The 17369-nt window shown below is 49.5% G+C and overlaps 1 protein-coding gene across 2 annotated transcripts in view; it reads left to right on the top strand.

The window, feature by feature from the left end:
• The window catches only part of TBCD (tubulin folding cofactor D), a 183604-nt gene that overhangs the window by 74728 nt on the left and 91507 nt on the right, over positions 1–17369 (top strand). The gene's annotated exons all lie outside the window — the stretch shown is intronic.

The following is a 17369-nucleotide window of genomic DNA, read 5'->3' on the forward strand; positions in this document are numbered from 1 at the left end:
TAGCCCATCCCTGCCTATTCTGGCCTTAACTGAAGGCAGAACAGCTTAGCAACCCTCCTGGTAAGAGGAAACCAGAGTGGGACTTCCCTGGTGGCGCAGTGGTTAAGATTCTGCGCTCCCAATGCAGGGGGTCTGGGTTCCATCCCTGGTCAGGGAACTAGATCCCACATGCATACTGCAACTAAGAATTTGCATGCCACAACTAAGGAGCCCGCCTGCCGCAACTAAGACTTGGCACAACCAAATAAATAAATAAATAAATAAATAAAAAATTTTTTTTAAAAAAAGAGGAAACCGGAGTGAGTGGTGCCTAATTTTACAGATGGTTGGATCTTGGGAGGAACCCATCCCCAGCCTTTAACCTGTACGAAGGGGCTTCTGGATATCTTCCCCAGGGTCCTCCTGTCCTTGCCTATCCCCCAAGCTTAACCCGCCCCGCCCCCCCCCAGGTTTCCTTCAGAGGCTGCTCTGCACACCCCTGGGCTCTCTCTCTGCCTCATAACCCGAAGCTGAGAACAAAGACGTGAGGTCTGGGAGGATCTCAGCAGGGCCGGGCGCGGCTGCGTGTCCAGGACCAGCCCATGGGGTGACTGACTGTGTCTTAGAGAAAGCCTGTGGGTGGGGAGGGCTGGGGGAGTGGGTGTGAGGAATCAAGGCCTGCACTTTAATTTGCATAAAAAATGTAAAAAAGATTTAGCTTCTGGATATTTTTAAACACTTAAAAAAATAAAGTTAAAAGGAAATAACTTTTCAATTGCAGTTTTGCTTCAAGGAATAAGTAAATATGGACAGTTCTGAGTCTCGTGAAATTGCTTGTGTAAAGCATCGCCTTCTAGACATCGGGTTGGTTAAAACATTGAGCTGGAAAGCAGCCCTTTAAAAATAGAGAAATACACATGGGAAATCTAAGAGACTTGTTTTCACAAAATAAAACATAGCTACTCTCCTTGCCATCTCACGCATCAGATGAGGTAATGGGTAGCTTGTAGGAGGAGGGTATAAGGGGGGAGGGAGTGCGGTTTTAATTTCACTTGGATATCTTAAATTCTAAAAAAGCTATCTGATCTTATTCTCAGCAAACTGGTTCCTCTACTCATTTTTTCATATTTCTTAAAAACACAAGGAACCACTCTCCCCCCAAGAAGCTGCTTCTATTAACCTGTTTCATCGTCCCGTTCCCTCAAAGGCATGTTTCTTTACTAAGAGGTGCTTTGGGTGGCTTGCAGCCTTCTGTTGCGGGGAGAGTTTCTGCAGAGCAGGGGTGCTCAGGCACGTACTTCGGAGGAGAAATGAGATTTTTGGCTGCCCCCTAATTGGAGAGGGCGTCCCCAGGCCCTCTTTGGGGGTGCTCATTGGCAGGGTGTCGGGTGGACAGAAGCCAGGCTGGTGGCACCTGGTGCCTGGCTCTGCGGCTTTGCAGCTTGCTTGCCCTCCTCCTCTCCCACCGTGAGCAGTTGTGAGAGCTGCACGGCAATGTGAAAGCCCAGCACAGTTAAACACGTGGTCACAACTTTGCATCTTCCTAATTTCCCCTCTTAGTAAGGGAGAATGCGAAATAATTCTGTATGAGTTCAGTTCATACCTTGTGGGGCAGGTATGCCCTGGGCTATAAAAGCACGATTTCCTGCCTCCCGTCAGGAAGCGATTCCAGCCAGCTCGGGGCCAGCCTGATAAGTCAGGGCGGCCTGTGCTGGCACGTCCCATTATGCTCCCTGGTTCTGAAGGCGTGAGAACCTCTGCAAGTCAGGTTCCCATGATTGTATAGGATATGTTATGGCAAAGATCTGAAAACTGATGATTTCATCACTAGCTGGAAGCATCGTGATCAAAATGATGACAGTTGCAAAAATGTTTATCAAGTGTGAGCCCAGAGTCCTGGTGGTACCAGGAGTGGACGCAGACACACATCTGCTGCACCCAGGACACGCGAGCCCAAACCAGCCGAAAACCCCCTCGGATTTAAGATAATGATGGTGTTAGCTTCAGAAGCAGTATTATTTAATATTGCTCATACTTTTAGGCAAAAGTAGAGATAAACCCACTTTGGTTAAGTTTTCTCAAAGGTTTATAGGAGGCAAGTTGTATGTAAGTTATCATAGCATTACCCCAAATAATAGTTTGGGAAATAATTGCTCTTATGTTAATATATACCTTTTTTCCGTCAAATGATGTTGTGCCCACAGGTTTGGTCTGAACTTCTTGTTCTGTGGTCAGTTAGCTTACAGGGACAGTAAAGAGGTTTTCAGGGGATGGTTTCCTTGGTACTGGTGTTCTGGGAGGTGAGAGTATTCTAGGGTATAATTGTTGCAAGGGAAGCCTGGATGGAGTCACAGGAGCAGTAGTTTTAGTAACTTTGAGTAAACTGACCTCTCAGGGTTACACAATTCGCTAGTTAAAACAAGGGAGCGCAGCCGCTTTGGATGCTGAAGGAGACAGGCTAGTTCACTCGGTTATAAAAATGCAATAATGTCAGAGAAGTAAGCGGGATAAGATTGAGGCTTCTGTAAGCTTCCAAGGGGGACAGCCTCTAGGAAGGTGGTGTCAGTCTGTGAGTTCTGTCCTGCCCAGGTGAGGTTCACAAGGATGAGGAGCTAAAGCTGAGTGCCCGGGACTTTGTCGGTCTGGCCATCTGCAGAGATGGGGTTTGCCCGTCTCTGGTCAGTTTATATCTGCCAGGCCTGGTGCAGGCTGGCAGCGGAAAAAGGGTGTTGTTGTCTAAACAATATAATCCAGAATTTGACTGTTTGTAGTAAGTTCGGATTAGCAATCAGAGGTGAAGTTTTTTCTAAAGGTGATAAGATTCATGTCTCACTGTCCTTGCCCTGGGAAGGCTGGTACAGTCTGGGGGGTTGCACAGGGAGAGGTTAAACAAGCACAGCCCTGGGTTTGGCTTTCCTCGGAGAACGGCACTGTTAACATGTTAGCTAAAAATGCAGATGTTAGCCTAGTCCTAGAAGGATGTGTGTGGGACAGTGTTTTTCACCCTTCTTTCACTTCCCGCTGGGTCAGCAGGAGGTGCTGGGAGCCCTGCAAGTCAGGTCAGGGTCAGGGTGCTGTCCTCGAATGCAGGAGGGCGTCCCTGCCTGCCTGCCTGCCTTGCGAGCAGCTGTTGGCACGAGCCCTGCCCTCAGAGCTGTGCCTTCAGCAGAGTCGGGTCCCAGTGCTGAGGGGAGAGGGTGGGGAGCAGCGCCACAGAGACACCACAGCGTCTGGCCTGAGCCTGCTCCATTTCAGAACACCCTCCTGTGGCTCCTCGTGCGCTGTCACCCCTGCCTGTGCCCCAGGAGCCTGTCACCCCTGCAGAGGCCCGGGAGCCGGCTCTGGCCTCCCCTCCCACAGGCTTGGGAGGCTGGACGGTGGTGCCCACACGGCGCTCGGAGCAGCCCGTGGTTTTGTGTCCACGGGGCTTTATCTGCTTGTTTCTGAAGCACTGAGGTGCCAGTGCATGTCTCTCAATAGCCTCCTAAGTGTGGACTATGAATGTAGTTGCCAGCTGTTAGGGTGATGGTGAGTGGCTGGCATATTTAATAATTTTCTAAGGGGTTCGAACTCAGAAGTATAGGCAAGAGAAAGATTTTTTTTGAACTTTGATAGGACACAATAGAGGTAATTATAGCTTAACTTTATAGGGCATTGCTGTGATGTGCCGGCTAGCTATGCATGTCATGTGCACTAACTTCTGCACTGGAATAATCTTCAACCCTCCCCGGTGGTGTCCAGCTGCCTGGCAGGGAGCCTCACCAGGTAGCGCGTCCTGAAGGGCATGCTATAATTACGATACTGTGATGTGGCATTGTTGCATAACTCAGGGACACGCCATTGTCACCTACCCACTGGGGTGTCGCAAGAACGAGATTTGTGAGTTTTACTCCAATTGAGCTTTTCCAGTGATTAACCACCACTCCCTCCCAGACTTTCGGTTCTTTAAAATGAAGGATAAACTTCAGGGCAACCATGACCTAGGGAAAAAGACAGTTTTCTGGCATATAGTTTGGAAGAATGGATCCAGGAAGACCACCAGGGGCTCTTTCTGGTTTCAGCCAGAGATCCTGGGATACAGACAGAGCGCTTAGCAGTGAATGCACAGCTTTAACGTTTGGGGCACCTCCCTAGGGCCAGAACCCCCAACCACCAGCCTGCCTCCTCACCTTAAAGCACCACGTTAAAGCATTGCAAGGACTTGGCTAATACAAAATACAGATCATGATAACAAACGTAGACAGGTTTTGATTGCATTAAGTCTGATGTTGGTCAAATTTGACCAATAATTTGGTCAATAATGGTTTTCATGCAGATTTATGAGAAACTTTATATAGAGTGAGAAAACACCTTTTGTATATACACGGATCCTCTTTAGTTAAGGTGTTTTTTTTTTTTTTTTTTTTTTGGGTAAGCTTATGTCAAAACAGCACTTATTTTAAACCCTAATAAAAGGTTTTAAAATTTAAGAAATTATAAATTAAGATCAGCAATTATATATATGCATATACATGATCCTTTTATGTTTAAACTTGTAGTTTATTTTTAAGGTGAGGAACAGATAAGCAATAACATCAATTTGAGTTTTGGTTTAAAGTTTATGAATTTTGGGACTTCCCTGGTGGTCCAGTGGTTAAGACTTTGCCTTCCAATGCAGAGGGTACAGGTTTGATCCGTGGTCGGGGAGCTAAGATCCCACATGCCTCGCGGCCAAAAAACCAAAACATGAAACAGAAGCAATATTTTAAGAAATTCAATAAGGACTTTAAAAATGGTCCACATCAAAAAAAAATAAAGTTTATGAATTTTACGGTAGAAATGAGAACTTCATACATCCACATAAACTTGTTTACACTCTTAGAATAAAGTGTAAGCCTTATTAAAAGTTTTGTAACAATGGTCTCCTTTCCAGCAGTGCACCTGCTGGGTCCTGAGTAATCCGCAGAGAAAAGAGCAGGGCAGAGAAACTCTGGGCAGGTGATTCACTGAGCAGATAGTTTAAGATACATCTGAGAGGAGTACTGAAAGAAAACTCGCATTTGAGAAGAAATAGTAGGTACTTACCAGAGGCGGGGAGGTGGAAGCCGTGGCTATGGCTGCCTGGCCGGAGCAGGACCTGTTCTCACGCTCGCTCTCGCTGAAACTGGAGCCGGCTGTTCCAGTGGGAGGGATTTAATGTAGGAGTCGAGCCCTCGGGGCGTAGAGATGCACCTGATATTCCTCCCGCCCGCAGCTACGATTCATGTGTTTGCACCCACCCAGCCAGCCGGCCAGTGCCACCTCCGTGCCTCACGGCAGCTCCCTGCCCAGGTTTTGTGAGTGCCATGTTAGTGCCGCCTGGCTCTCCTTGGACGCGGGGGTTGCACGTGTTCGGGTTTAGGATAGAGGCCTCCCAGGGGGGCTACAGCCGGTACAGGAGGCAGCAGCAGATGCTGATATTTAGCCTGAAATGCATCTCCTCTGACAGATGCCGACAGCCCCTGTGTCCTCCCCGTGAGGGTCTGGCGGAGCCTTTGTCACCCTTCACCCCGGGGCCTGGGAGGCCTGCCCGGGTCCTCCTGGAAAGCAGGAGGGGGGCCGCCTCAGCCACCTCCGGGACCTGCCGGTGCACGCCCGGGACAAGCCCTGAGCGCTGCTGCCCCGCCGCGTGGCCGTGTGCTGCCGCAGGAACGGCCTGCATGCCCTCGCTCGGCCCTTTTCTTCTCTTTTCAAATAAGTAAGGCACTTAATTTGTGATTCAGGGCATCCCCCTCCCCTTCAGCTGCTTGCTGTTGAGTCTGTGGCTGCCTCCCTGCTCTCGGAGGGGCTGCGTGTGGTGCGGGTGTGTGAGTAGGGAGAGGGGTGTGCGCTGCGTGGGCGCGGGTGCCAGGGTGGGCCTGCCAGGCCAGTTGCTGTTTTAGTTTTTTTTTCTTTTAAGGCTTAAGATTTTACTTGGCGTTTTACCTTCATATTGAATTGAAAAAAAAAGTTTTAATTACTTTTGTCCAAATTAGACATACACATAATTTAGAGAGTGAAAAAATAGTTCTGAATCTTGTCAGAAAAAACAGCAGTTCCTGCTGCTCCCCTCGCCTCTTGCTGGTAACGAGCCACCCAAAGCAGATGGCTTAAAAAAACTACCATTTTATGATCTCGAGGTTTTGTGGGTCAAGAGTCTGGTTTGTGCTGGGCGAGCCTTGCGTCCTGTGGCGTTAGTGGGCACTCACCTGCCTTGTATCCTGGGGGAGCGACGGGGCCCTCCTCTTCCCTTTAGTTTCACTCCAGAGGCCTCTCCAGGATGGTGATCAGTCTTAACTCCGCGTGGGACTCAGAGCGCAAGGCAGAAACTTCCAGTCTTCCGAGAGGCTAGGCAGAGAACCGTCCCAGCACCGCGGTGTCACACTTGGCTCCCCAGGTTTGAGGGAGGGGATGGGCCCCACCTCTCAGTGGGAGGGTGTCAGCTGGCTGCTCCCCTCCCATCCTTCCTGCCAGGAGCCCCACTTGAACCTTTTCTTAGCTGAGGATTTTGGTATTTACCTCGTTGATTCCAAATAATATTACTCTATTGCCAGTTTTGTTCCCTCCACCCACCTCAGTGCTCCCAGTTTCGGGTGTTGTCTGTTGACTTGCCTTTATGGGAAATGGAATGTAGCTCTTTGGCCCCTCTACCTCCAAGCCTGCCTTCCCCGTCATCCGAGATTTCCTCTACTTCTTTCCTGAATCGGAAGCCAGGCTTCCTGGATCCCGTGTTGTCCTCTCTCTTGGGTTGATCTTTTGTTTGGGTATGAGGCACAGCCCTTTTGTAGCGTTCCTGAGAAAGAATGCAAGAGAGGGGAATCTTTGGAGACCCTGAATGATTGAAAGGGTCTTTCTTCTACCCTTCTTCCTAGTTGATAGTCTGGCTGGGTATAGAAGCCTAGGCCAGAAAGCATTTACTGTCAGTGTTTTGAAAGTGATCTAGCTTTCAGTGCTGCTGAAAAGTTTGATGTGATTCGGATCCCTGACTCTTTCCCCCCAGCGTTTTAATATGAAAAATTTCAAACATACAGATAAATTGTAAGAATTTGACAGTAAATGCTCAGACACCCAGCACTGGGTCTGCAGTGAACATTTTCCTCTGCCCTACCACTCATGGCTCTCCACGTTCCCTCCCCTTATCCACGCATCGGTCCATCTCAAGTATTTGCTGCATTTCAGAGTCAGTGACAGACATCACTCACTTTACCCCTGAACACCTCAGGCTTGTTATTAACCGTTCACACTTCTTCTTTTAAAGGTAGAGTTCACATGTGATGAGGGCACAGATCCCAAGAGTACCATTCCCTGAATCTTGAGCATACCCCCTGCTGGGAAGTGGAGCATTACGATCACCCCACCCGGAAGCAGCCGCTGGCTGGATTTTCTTCCTTCATAGATTAGTTTTACCTATTGTAGAAATTTTGTATAAATGGTGATTCCCTGATTCTCCACATGCCACTGCTTCTCTCCTGCAGGCCCTTTTCTCTGTCCTCAGTGTTCTCACTTTCCTTAGCTTTCTCTTCGACCCTTCTTTTAAGTGTTTCTGTTCTGCTATTATTATTTCTGGTTTCCAAGAGTTCGTGCTTGTTCTCTGAGCGTTCCTTTCTTAGTATCTTATTCTTAGGTAGTAGTTGCAGTAGCTTCTCTTATTTCTCTGAGGATTTTAATGATGGTTTTTTGGGCAGGTGGTGTGGTTCTCCCTGTAGTCTCCATTTCTTTCACAAAGGTTTTCTGTTTTCATTGTGACCCCTCCTTCACCTGCTTGCCATCGCCAGAAAGAGTTCACTCTCTTGCGGGGGTGGGCGGGGGGGGGGTGGTTAGGCACTTACTGAGTGTTTACTAGGTATAAGGCCTTGTGCTAAATAAGCATTCTATCTGCGTTAATCCGTTTAATCACTGCAACAACTCTTCAAAATGGGAACTGTCAGGAGCCTGATTTGCAGTCAAGCAGCACAGAGAGGTTAAGTAACTTGGCCGAGGTCACCCAGCCTGAAGGACGACAGAGCAGAGTCCCAGAGGCAGTGGACAGGTTGCACTGGGAGAGGGATGCTTGTGTCTGTGAGTTGGATCTGGGACTTGTGCTCTGTGGCTGCTGCCAAGACACTCGAGTCTTGGCTCTGTTCTTTCGTCCTCCTGTGACTTGGAGCAGTTATCTGACCTGGGCGTCAGCCTTCCCCTCTGTAGAAGGTACCTTGGAGGCCTCTACTCGTGGGTTTTCTTCGGAACCTGATGGGTGAATTACAACATCCCACCGAATTGCATTTGTATGCTGGGAATGGTATGCGTCACAGAACAAAACATCTTTGATGAAGGTAGCAGATTGCTTATACTTTTGACCTTACAAGTAAATACAAGTTAGTTTTAATTTTAATTGTTAGCACTCCTTTTGGGGTGCAGCATCCAGAGGAAAGGACAAGGAAATGAAAACTCCACAGAAAATTCAAGGCATAATTTCAATTTCTCTAATTTTGGTTGTCGTTAGAGACGGTAAGTCCTAAGCAGCTGCCGAGAGGGCATTTGTTAAGTTCTTGAGATGAACACATGTTCTGAAAGGTCCTGTCCTCATGGCCCCGGGGAGGTCCCCTGAGAAGGGGAGTGGGGGATGGTTCCTGAGGCTGAGGGGCACCTAGCTGCCCAGACCGTCTCTCGGGGTCTCCCCTGAGACGTGAGCTCCACCGTCGTGGGTCACATGAGATGTGGTGGGGCTCAGGCCAGCAGGCAGGATGCTGCTCCCCTGGGGGGACGTGGGTGGTGGGACTGCTGGAGGGCAGGGCACCTGTGTCTTTCATGGCAGCTTACACTCATGCACGTGCACACGAGTGCACACACTTGCTCACTAGGCCTTTGTTCGTTGGTTGGAGAACGAGTATGAGGGACGAGGACATACACACACTGTCCCCTGCTGCCCCCGCCCTGTGCTGACCACCCCGCCCCGCACCCCCTCCTGCTTCGCGCCGCAGGCCCGTGTGCTCATCAGGGTCCCTCGGCTATAATTCGTTTCCAGTTGGGGCCCCACAGGGAGCAGCCTGTCCAGGGGGACTGGTCCTGAGGTGGCCCCACTTTGGGCCCCTCCTGCTTGGTTCCTCTCCCTGGGACTTGCGTTGTTTCCACGTCCTCCTTTCTGCCTGCGTCTTGGTGCCGAGCTCTGCTGCTGGCCTTTGGCCTCTGTGTCTTGGTCAAGGCAGGATCTTTCTGAAGGTGGAGGGGAGGCCCTGCCCCGGAGGGTCCTGCCGCTTTCCTGGGCTCTCTTCTGGCCCTGCAGCCTGTCTGCTTGTAGGCTCCCGGCCCCACCCTCGTGCTGCTCAGAGGTGCCGGCCGGGGGTGGGGGGGCAGGTTGCTGCCGTTTGCACACGGGCTCTGGGGCTGTTGTCCTGATACAGCCCGTGTGTGCCGGGAGGCTGCCCCCACGGGCCCCGCAGGAGACTGGCGCCTGGGACCTCGCTCGAGCTGAGCTTGGTCTGTGCCGGGGCTGGGCTTGAGCCCACCAGGCCCTCAGGGTCCTCCCCTGTTGCACATGTGAGAGCTGGGCCCATGAGACCAAGTGTGGGGAGCATGGGGCACACGCCAGCTGAGCCGGGAGCTGGAACCATGGTCGTCTTTCTCAGGTGATGTACTTGGTTTCTCATTTTAAAAAATAAACCCTGAGGGTATCAATCGATTTTTGCTTATCAAACAGTTGAAAAATAGAAATGAAAGTAGAGTTTATTTAGCCGTCTGGTGAGGCAGGCCAAGGGGTGTGAGAGTGTTCGGGGAAAGTTTTATTGTTGGACGTTTACCTTCCTTTGATGATGAGGCAGAGGAATTCATTTGTAACTTGAAGTCTGAGATGTGTAATGCATTACTTAAATTTTAATTTGCTTATTATTCTAATAATGCCACTATTTGAATATTTATGGAACTGGAGCTACTTTATGTTTCGGAGGGGAGCACACCGGCCCCTTTCCCGCCAGGCTGTCCTGTGTCTGGTGCTCAGGGATGGTGGCAGCGGAGCTGCCGGTTTCGGTGTGTGTGGCCTGTGGGCAGCTTTAGTGCCTGCAGCTCCCGCGACTCCTCCCCGATGACGCCTTGCCCCAGGGAGGTGTGGAACCTAGCAGAGCTGAGCTGGACCCGGGGCTCCTCCTGGCTCGGGGAAGCCCGCGTGGGGGCCAGGGTGGGGGAGGGGTTCTGCTTTGGACAGGGTCTTGGAGCCCAGTGTGATCTGGGCTGTGGCTTCTCTGTCTGAAGTGAAACTTGAAACCGTGAGCTCTGGCTTGTTTTGTCTTTGGCTGGGAGACTGATTCAGGTTTGTGACCTTGGGCCAAGATTCGAGGGTTCCCACAGCTTTCCTCACCTCTTCCCCTCTGTCTGCCTGACAGTATCATGCCTGTGTTTCAGGGTCCTCACTGGTCCCTCCTTGGGCTGGTTACGGTTTTCCAGGGGCAGGTCATGTGGCACTTCACCTCCTTTTGTTGAATTTGTATGTATGTATGTATTTATTTATTCATTAAATTAAAAACATTTGTTTTTTGGCCATGCCACGTGGCTTGTGGGATCTTAGTTTCCTGACCAGGGATTGAACACGTGCTCTCTGCTTGTAGAAGTGCGGAGTCCTAACCACTGACTGCCATGGAATTCCCTGAATTTGTATTTAAAAGGTGCTTTTTACCTGTCGTCTCGGGATATGTTTACAACCACGTGTAGAAGTTACTTGGTTAAAGTAAACAAGAACAAGGAGAAAAATTAGCACACAGACTTTTTTTTTTTGTCTCATGCTACAAATAACATCAGGGAAAACATAGCAATAAAAGAGCCGTGAACAGACTAAAGACAGTGAGGGCAGGCCCCCTTTCGTTCCCTTGTTCTGCTTGACTCCGGGTGCCGGCCCTCACGTGTGTGGTGTCGCAATGCTCTGCTGGCTGGGCTCGCTTCCCGAGCTTGGCCCCCAAGGTCACCGTCGAAATCCATCCACGGCATGAATCTTTTTCCCTTTTGTTTCCAGACATTGTTTCAGTTCTTTTTCAGATCTTCCTCTTTTCTTCACTATGGTTTCCATTCCTCTTTTTATGTGTTTAATATTCTAGGCCTGTATTTCCGATAGTGTCTTTTAGGTTCTGTTTTTTGTCCAAAGTGCTTGGGCTTCTGATCCTTTTGTGGTGTCTGCAGACTCTCCCTCATGTGTGTGCTTTTCTTGTGTAATTTTACAACGCCTGCCTTTTACTCCACCTGTTTTGAGGCAGCTGGTTACCATGCTTGTCCAGGACCCAGGAGACAGGCTGGAGCAGGCTTCCTGTGAGTCCCTCAGCAGGGGCTCATCCCCCTCAAGGTGGTGCGCACGGCCCAGGGGCTTTGACTCCTCGTGAAACTTGAGGCTGTGAGAAGCAGAAATCAGTAGGGTTGCAGGGATAAATGGACGAATCTGGTGTCCTCCTGAGAGCTCAGAACACCTCTCTTGATTGCTGACAGTTCATTTCTGAAATAGAATAGTGGGATGAAATAGAATAGCAGGGAGCCTTGTATCTAAGACTTAGACAACAGAAAAACAGGCCTGATTCCGTGGGTTTGTGTAGGGCTCTGCAGCTGTGGTTGAGGGGATGCAATCTTAAGACACAGAGGAACATTTACAAATGCTGCACGTTTACTAGTAAGGCCATGAAACAAGTCTCAAGAAATTTCAGAGAACCACTGGTGTACAGACTACATTTTTTTAAAAAAGATTAATTAATTAATTAATTAATTAATTAATTTTTGGCTGTGTTGGGTCTTCGTTTCTGTGCGAGGGCTTTCTCCAGCTGTGGCAAGCGGGGGCCACTCTTCATCGCGGTGCGCGGGCCTCTCACTATCGCGACCTCTCTTGTTGAGGAGCACAGGCTCCAGAAGTGCAGGCTCAGTAGCTGTGGCTCACGGGCCTAGTGGCTCACGGGCCTAGTTGCTCCGCGGCATGTGGGATCTTCCCAGACCAGGGCTCGAACCCGTGTTCCCTGCATTGGCAGGCAGATTCTCAACCACTGCGCCACCAGGGAAGCCCCAGACTACATTTTTTTGACCACAAAGCAATGAAATTAACAGTCAGATACAGAAGGATAAAGGTATGACATGAATTTTTAGTTTGAAAACATATGGATTTCTAAATAACACATGAATCAAAGAAGAAATCCCAATAGAAATTTTATAATAAAAATTTAAAGATAGAAACGAACAGTAACAAAATTATTATGTATCAGAACTCTCAAGATACAGCTAGTAGTGTACTTACAGGGAAATTTAAAACCTTAAGCAGGAGTTGTGAAACTATGTCCTGCGGGCCCAAGCTGGCCTTGAAGGCCTGTTTTTGTACGGCCTTGGAGCCAAGAATGGTTTCTCCTTTTTTCAACATTGTTTTCAAAAAAAGAAAAGGGAAGCAGCCAGTGGTCTGCAAAGCCTGACTGCTTGGGCTCTGGCCCTTTGTAGAAACTGCTGCTGACCCTTCCTCCCCCGCTGCCCCAGAATATTGTAAGAGAAGAAAGACTCAAACTGCCAGGGAAGGAGCGAGGGGAGGGGTGGGGAGACAGTGAGGGGAGCATGAGAAATGAGTGAGGGAGAAGACACAGGTCTACAAGGATCAACAGCCAAAAGGCCTACCAAAGAGAGAGACTGAGAGACTTCCAGCTTATTGACAGAGCAGGACGGGAAGCATATAAATAATAGTAAGACACCCGGATGGGGGCTGTGAGACAGGTCCTGTGAAGAATAAAAGCCACATGTCCAGAATATCTTTTGCTGATAACTTTGATAGCTCAGACAAAATAGACAGTCCTAGAAAAATATAACTTACCAAAATTGACCCCTATAGAGATAGAAAGGTAACTTACCTGTGCTTTGGTATCCTTATTGATGAATTGGGATAATAACTACCTCTCTATGAGGTTTTAAAAATAGGTCTGTTGAGATATAATTTATATTCTGTATGGTTCACCCATTTAAAGCGTACAAATCAATGGCTTTTATTTTATTCACAGAGTTGTGCAACCATCACCACAATCAATTCTAGAACATTTCATTGCCCCAAAAGGAACCCCATGCCCCTTAGCTGTCACCTGAAACCTCCATCCTCCTCAGTGCTGCACAACCACTAATCTACCTTCTATCACTATGGATTTGCCTATTCTAGTTGTTTCTGATAAATAGAATCATATAGCATGTGGTCCTTTGTGACTGGCTTCTCTCACTTGGCATGATGTTTTCAAGGTTCATCCATGTTGTAAGCGCGTGTCAGTATTTCATTTTTTTGCTGAAGAATACTCCACAGTATGGTTTGCTAGGGCTGCCATAACAAAGTACCCAGACTGGGTGGCTTAAACAACAGAAATTTATCCTCACAGTTTTGGAGGCTGGATGTCCTGAGATCAAGGTGCTGGCAGGATTGTTTCTTTCAAGGCCTTTCTCCTTGGCTTGCAGATGGCCACCTTCCTGCTGTGTCTTCGCATGGTCCGCCCTTTGGTCTGTGTCTGTGTCCTGAGCGCCTCTTCTTATAAGGACAGCAGCGCTGTTGGATTTGGGCTCACCCGGGTAGTCTTATTTTACCTTAATTACCTCTTTAAAAGCCCCATCTCCAGATACAGTCCCATTATGAGGTATTAGGACTTGGGACTAAAACATGTGAATTTGGGGTACACAATTCAGCTCATAAGGACGGACCACATTTTGTTTATCCATGTGTCAACTAATGGAGATTTGGCCGCTGTGAGTACGCTGCTGCTTTACGTCCGGCTGGCAGGGCATGGGTTCCAGTTTCCCCACACCCTTACCAGCACCTGTCATTTTCCATTTTTTTAAAAATTATAACCAACCTAGTGGGTATCTGATTATGGCTTTGATTTGCATTTCCCTAAGGACTAATAATGTTGAGCATCTTTTCATGTACTTGTTGGCCATTTGTGTATCTCTGGAGAAATGTCTATTCAAGTTCTTTGCCCATTTTTAAATTGGGTTGTCTTTTTGTTGTTGAGCTGTATGAGCTCTTTGTATATTCTGGATTCTAGACCCTTATCAGGTAGACAATTTGCAAATATTTTCACCAATTCTGTGGCTGTGTATTTTTCTTGATCCTATATGTGTATTGTGTCATTTTTGATGTAAAAATTTCACTTTTTTTTTTTTTTTTTTTTTTGCCGCACTGCAAGGTTTGCAGGATCTTAGCTCCCCGACCAGGGATTAAACCCCTGCCCTTGGCAGTGAAAGTGCGGAAGTTCAACTACTGGACAGCCAGGGAATTCCCTCACCATTGTTTTTTTTTTTGGCTGCACCACAAGGCATGTGGGATCTTAGTTCCCCGACCAGGGATCAAACCTGCGCCTGCTACATTGGAAGCATGGCGTCTTAACCACTGGACTGCCAAAGAAGTCCCCCATACCATTGTTTTAATTCTTTCATTTGAGTTCTTTTTATGTGTGCAGTTTTGGGGTGTGAATGTGTATTTGTATATGTACATATACACACATGAACGTGTATGGGTTTTTAAAGGGTATCTTTAATTTTTTTGTTTTTAAATATTTGGTACTTCTTTAATTAGAATTGAGATTGTTTATGAAAGAATTTATAGTTTGATGAAAGAAGTATTTTGCATTTCTAAGTGGTATGTGTTTAGAATTTATACTTAACACATGTATGGAAGCCAGGCAAATTACAAAACATCTTGTATAATGTGGCTTTATCTATGTTATATTTAAGAGTTGAAATTCATAGTTTGGGTCAAAGCTAAGATTGTGACATTTATGAATATAAAGTGATTTGGTTGTGTATGCGTTATATACAGTGTGCTCAGAAAGTAATGTCTGTCCACATAGTTCATTATTTTCGACATGTTGATAATATTTATGCTATTATGCTGCCTGGTGCACAGTGGCTCTCGCTCCTAAAGGAACCCCCGGGCGCTTCCCTGCCCGGCCCCCACCGTGAAAGCCGTGGGGCTGCTGCTCTGCCTTCCACGCCGGTGGGGCCCTGGTCCCAGGCTTCAGGAAGTGAGCCTGCAGGAGCGCCCTGGGGAGTAGCCCAGCGGTCACTCCAGGAGAAGACGTACCGACCTGATTTCTTGCATGGCAGGCCAGGCCCTGCTGCAGGGTTCTCTGCTTGCCCTGTGCTTGGGTGCTGTGGGAGTCGAAGTGTAGCCCTGAGGTGGGTCCAGATCTTTGCGGGGGTGCAGCGGGCAGCAGGGAGGCGCTTGGGGGCTGAAGAAGTGAGGACGGAGCTCTGCCTGGGCTGTGTCATCAGGAGGGGCCCGTGGTGGGGGGGACCTGCCATTTTCTGGACAAAGGGAGGATGAGGCCACACTCTGCCCCTACGTGGTGGGACCTCTCCCTGCCGTGCAGGCATAGCCATGCCTGAGGGTCTGCGTCACCCTGGGAGGTCAATGTGGGAGGTCACTGGGGCAGGTCCGGCAGCGTGGCTGTGAAAGATCCTCGGCCTGTGGTTAGAAGTCTGCCATCCACACTCCCCTGTCCCAGCTGTCCAGGGCGGTGACCCGGGTGGTGAGATTAGAGCAGAAAACTCTTCAGAGAACTTGGCCCCAGCCAGGCGCGGGCGTGTCATCAATCAAACGCGAGTGGCCTGTTGTCTGACATTCACCCTCCTTCCTCGTCCTGGCCGTCTGACCTTGGGCCGCACGTCTGGTCCAGTGACCCTCAGCTCGGTGAGGTGGGTTCTCCTGCAACATGGTTCTCCAGGCCTTTTGTGCCATGGACACTCTTGGGGCCAGTGGAGGTCTGGGCACTGCGACCAGGAATCCAAGGCTGTGAGTCAGTGGCAGAACTGGTCCCTGACTTCCTGGTTAAGCCTTTAATTCTCCGGAGCACTTGTTTTTGCTTCTTTCAAGTTGTTGTACTTGGGCCACTCTGTCATCAGCTGTGGGCGTTTCCTGCGCCAGCGGCACAGCCGAGCTCCCCTCCCCCGTCCCGCCCCCTCCCGTGGCCTTGGGCAAAGAGACTGGTCGGACAGGCACTGGTCCCCTGGTGCTGTGTCCTAGGCGGAGGGCAGAGGGAAAGAGCCTTTGTTATCTCTCCCTGAGGAGGGTCGTTCAGAGATCACGAGAGTTTAATTTGACAAGAACCATTACCTAGGTGGCTTGACAAGAAAGTTCTGACAGAGAACGTAGACTAAGGCTGGGCAGGCCCCTTGGGGAGCCAGCACCCAGTGTGACAACTGAGAGCCAGTAGATGCTCTGGCTTTGCCGGGACTGAGAAAGTGGGAAACATTTGTGTCAGCCGAGGGCGGGGCCTCCTCCTGGGGGTTCAGGCTGCCCCCATGAGAGTTCACATCTCACCTCAGCTCTGGGGTGGTGGGAGAGCTTTGTCCCCTCGTCCTGGCCCCTGGGACACAAGGTGGGCACCTGGACCAGGTATGGGCGACATCAGTGGGATGGGTTCGTGCCTGTGTTTTCCCAGTGACAGCTTCCCCTGGGCTCACTTGGCGTCCTCTAGTTCGAATGTAATAAACCACAGCCGGGTGAGGAGAGAGCCCCTGTTCGATGGCGTCGCTCCAGGCGCTGTGGTGCTGCTCGTCACCGCTGCTGATGAGGTGACAGCTGCTCATGCATAGCCCTGACTCAGCGGGAGGTGTGTGCTGTGGCCTCAGGCTCTGCAGGGCGGGTGGCCCCGGGTTGGGTCCCGCGGGGATGAGGCGCAGGGCCGCCCGCTCCCTCCTCCTGGGAGGCTCTTCCTCCTCGCAGATCGGGGGAGGCCTGTTGGGGACTTAGAAGGAGTAGAATGTTTTGATCTTAGAGAAACTGAAAATTTGGGTTTTCAGGGTTGAAAAAATTAAAAGGGAGTCTGTCAGTAGAAGGTTGTATTTTTCTGAGGATTATTTCTAAGCAGTTTTATTTGACTTTTAGCGCAGTGGGGTGATGTTCAGCTTAGGAACTGTTTTCCAGCCGAGAGCTAGATTAAGGCAGTTGGTTCCCACCGTGGCCAAGGAATCAGTTACCTGCGGAGATTTCTAAACATCCAGGAGGCCACCTGGATGGAGGCCTGGGCGCCCTCCTTAGTAGATCTTCTCAGCAGGCAGCCTCGCCTTGTGCTGCGGCTCTTCTGCTCCTTCTCAGCGTGGCTGGGACGTGGGGGCAGGTCACCCGGATGGAAAGTAGCTGCTTGCTTTCACGTGCTCCCTCTTTGGGAGGCTTGTTAATGTGGTTGGAGATGTGAGGATTGGACCTTAGTCTCTTCTGTGACTTCCCAGTAGCCCAGGGGCTGGTGGTGAGAGAACCAGACCGCGGTCCTGCCTGTCCCTGTCCTTGTATCGTCCACACAGTGTCCAGGCACTCACCTTACTCCCAGACCAAATGCGTGGTCACACTTACTTTAGGCTAGGTGACAGGTGGGCGAGGGAGGGAGGAAAGAGGTTTTCCTCCAAAAGCTTTAGACTCTGTTGTTCGTATACATAAAATT

The sequence above is a fragment of the Eschrichtius robustus genome, chromosome 20 (genome assembly GCF_028021215.1).
Source record: "Eschrichtius robustus isolate mEscRob2 chromosome 20, mEscRob2.pri, whole genome shotgun sequence".
NCBI lineage: Eukaryota > Metazoa > Chordata > Mammalia > Artiodactyla > Eschrichtiidae > Eschrichtius > Eschrichtius robustus.